Below are 3,933 nucleotides of genomic sequence, written 5' to 3'. Positions count from 1 at the left end.
AAATGGTATTGAAAGATTACTACACATCAGAAACTGATTTGGTGATAGCTGGGTGAATAGCACAAGGTCTTAGCTCTCTAGGAATTTTAGCATTGTGGGGTATTGTTGTTCAGTAGCTAAGTCATGTCCAACTCTCTGCGATCCCACGAACTGCAGCACACCTGGTTTCCCATCCTTCACTATCTCAGAATTTGCTCAAACTCCTGTCCATTGAATCAGTGATGCTGTGGGGTATACATGGGGGAAAAAATATGTGCTGAAATAAGAAACTGAGTTATCTAGACTGGATAATAGAAGTCTAGAAGTTGGGATGAGGGATGGGGATTGTGGTAGCTGTCTTTAGATAATGGCAGAGCAGTCTTGAGCAAAAGGGTTTTTCTCAGGGGGCACAAAGGGTGTGAACTGGGGCCAGTGATTAAAAAGAGCTGAAAAATTTTGTTTCATGTAATAAAGAACTTTCTGATATTCAGAGTTGATGACTTTGGAATTGGCTGAATGTGATGTGGTTCAGGGATAGTTAGAAAAGGGATAGTCATTCATTGGGACAATGTGAGGCTCACATGGGTGTCAGGGGAGCCCCAGGGCATTCCTGGCTGTGTGTTCTACAGCTTTTTGGCTTGTATTGTCAGATACACAGGGCATACACGGTAAACTATTGAACCTCACAGCTAATTTCACGCCTATTATTTATATTCCACTTTATTTACCTTAAAGCCTTTCTTTTGAAAATAGTACTTTTATTAAGCAATGTAAAAACATTTCTGGAATGAGCTTTCTTCTTAAATTTATTTGTCCTGTCTCTGGTGAACAACCTTGTTTCTTCTGGCATTTCAATATTCAGCTTTGTTTTGACTCAGTACATTTTATAATGTTTGAATTGTTATTTCTTTCCTACTTTTAAATTACCCCAAATCCCAAGACTTTGCTAGATATAAGACTGAAAAATATTTTTATTGAAAAGCTATATTCTCTATACTTCAATGACTTTGTAAAGCAAATTTCATCAGAAGTGGAATTTTTGAATTTTTAGTAAATATGAATGCTCCCTTTTCCTTACCACTGCTTAGAATTTGACTGATTACACTTTGGAACTGCATAATTGTGTAATTAATCTTGAGGATGTCAGAATGCGTATTTTTAAAAGTAATTTTCTTAGGGAAATAATACATATCTTATTTTTTTTTTTTTTTTTGCTGTCATTGGTATTCATGGTCTCTTAGTTTATAGGTATAAAGCCTGCCAGAGATAGCCAATATCAGTGCCATATATTATTAAAATGAATTAATTTTTCAACCACATCTTCCATTCAATTTCTCATTAAACGAGGCATTGTAAATTCTGATGTCAAGGAATACAAATAGCATGATTATACAATACTTGCATTATACAGAGTCCTCGTGGCTAACACAGTTATCTACCATAAACACTGATTCATTCTTTATGGAGAAGAACTTTAAGATACAGTTGGCAAAACTGACCAAGAACCAGGTGTAATTCAAACCTGATACTCTCATTGCTTTTACAAGCAAAAAGTTTGCAATCACTGCATACAAGAAGGAACCTAGAGAGAGAGATATATATTTACTTAACCTGTAGTTTCTGAAAAATATGTACAATTTATTCAAAGACCACCATCCTTTGAATTATGCAAATGTGAACAAAAAATGGATGAATTAATGAATCAGAATAAGTAAGGGGAGAATGGTATATACCAGCACTGACATGAGTAAACTACAAGAAAAAGATGTGTGCAGATCTGGGTGTGTCATGCTACTCGTGCATTCATACCACATAGACAACAGTCTACTGTCTACACGTAAGGAAGTGTTCTGCATGAAGGCATTCAGATTCACAATGATGAAAAATGCCAGGCATTGGTCTACGTAAAGTTGAGTAAGACAAGATCTTGCTTTTAAGGAGCTTAGAATCTAATGTAATAGGCATACAACTGAGCATAATAGTTTCAATACAACATTCTTGTAAGTGCCAGCAAAATGCTTTATCCAGCTAAGGAAGACATCACCTCACTCTGCAGGTATGACAGGTTAGTATGAGAGGATTCCAGAGGAAGGGAAATCTGAGCTTTGGCTTGACACAGAGAGAGGGCCATGTCTGTAGGAGGGCAAGGCACTCAGTCAGGACTGAGAGACCAGCAGACTCTGAGGCATTAGGTTGGAATAAGTCCGGCACTTACAAGGATTAGTAGTAAGTTCCATGAGTCTAGAGCAAAGGGTTGGTGGGAGTCATGTTCCTACCCTGGCCCCCATTCTATAAGCAGTGGAATATGCCTGGGGCTTATATGTGGAGAAAAGCTTAATAAAACTGTGTTTTGGAAGGCCTCCCTGAAGGCAAAGTGGTGGACAGACTGGAGAATAAAAGGACTAGAGGAAAGATTTTTTTTTGTATATTGCCAGGAAAATGGAAATAAGGGGGCTTATTTGAAAGAGGTATACAAAATAAAGTTCAATAGAATATTGTAACAAATAGATTTGAGCCATGAAAGAGAGGTAGAAAACTAATTTTGGATTTTAGATAGATTATTTGGTCATTAATAAAACCCAGAAAAGTAGAAGGAACAAGACTGATGAGGGGTGGTGTTTTACATGATACCTTTAGTTTGGGACATACTGCAGTTGAATTTCTTATGCCATTCAGGCAGAGATACTGAACTGAAATTACAGAGAGTTCCCATATATCCCCCATCCCCACACATGTACAGCCTCCCAGTATCAACATTCCCCACTAGAATGGTACATGCGTTATGATTGAAGAGCCTCCATCGACACATTAATTTCATGTGTCAATGGAGGCTTCTTCTTTTAATTTCATGGCTACATAACATGTTGGTCCCTATCAAATATTAGCAATTATGAATAAAGCTGCTGTAAACATCTGGCACTCTTTCTGCCCCCTTTTGATGTCTGTGTCAGAAGCTTTCTCTATCTCTTTCATACTTAAATAACTCTTGACTACACAAAAGCTCTGAGCAATCAAGCCTTGTCACTGGCCCTGGATTGAGTTCTTCTTTGGAGGCCAAGAATCCCAGTGTCTTTTGTGGTTCAGAAGCAACCTTTCATCTTGGGGGCTCATCCGGGGTTCTTCAGGACAAGGTAAGGATGCTTGGAGCTCTAGTTCTTTGTTCTAGTGAACATGTTTTCTGCTGTACTTTACTAAATCTACAGTGTGCTTGTGTCAATGAATGGCACGCCCTGTGTGAAGTAAGTGAGAAGCCTTACTCTGAGGTTCCATGGTGACCTCATACAGCCTATGGCAGAAACCCTGTCAGGGGTTTATACCAACCTGCCAATGGACTTCCCTGGTGGCTCAGATGGTAAGGCGTCTGCCTATAATGTGGGAGACCCAGGTTCAATCCCTGGGTAGGGAAGATCTCTTGGAGAAGGAAATGGAAACCCACTCCAGTATTCTTGCCTGGAAAATCCCATGGTTGGAGGATCCTGGTAGGCTATAGTCCATGGAGTCGCAAAGAGTGGGACACAACTGAGCGACTTCACTTCACTTTTTAAATGACTGTGTGGATCACAATAAACTGTGGACAATTCTGAAAGAGATGGGAATACCAGACCACCTGACCTGCCTCTTGAGAAACCTGTATACAGATCAGGAAGCAACAGTTAGAACTGGACATGGAACCACAGACTGGTTCCAAATAGGAAAAGGAGTATGGCAAGGCTGTATATTGTCACCCTGCTTATTTAACTTCTATGCAGAGTACATCATGAGAAACACTGGGCTGGAAGAAGCACAAGCTGCAATAAAGATTGCCAGGAAAAATATCAATAACCTCAGATATGCAGATGACACCACCCTTATGGCAGAAAGTGAAGAGGAACTAAAAAGCCTCTTGATGAAAGTGAAAGTGGAGAGTGAAAAAATTGGCTTAAAGCTCAACATTCAGAAAACGAAGATCATGGC

At 39.3% G+C, this 3,933-nt stretch overlaps 1 non-coding gene across 1 annotated transcript; it reads left to right on the top strand.

The window, feature by feature from the left end:
• The first annotated feature begins 3,313 nt into the window (after positions 1 to 3,313).
• Positions 3,314 to 3,385, top strand: TRNAY-AUA (transfer RNA tyrosine (anticodon AUA)). The gene has a single exon. It is a non-coding gene; the product is annotated as a tRNA-Tyr (tRNA).
• Positions 3,386 to 3,933: the final 548 nt, after the last annotated feature.

Source organism: Bubalus kerabau, chromosome 11 (genome assembly GCF_029407905.1).
Source record: "Bubalus kerabau isolate K-KA32 ecotype Philippines breed swamp buffalo chromosome 11, PCC_UOA_SB_1v2, whole genome shotgun sequence".
Lineage (NCBI taxonomy): Eukaryota > Metazoa > Chordata > Mammalia > Artiodactyla > Bovidae > Bubalus > Bubalus kerabau.
This window is presented reverse-complemented; position numbering and strand designations above follow the sequence as displayed.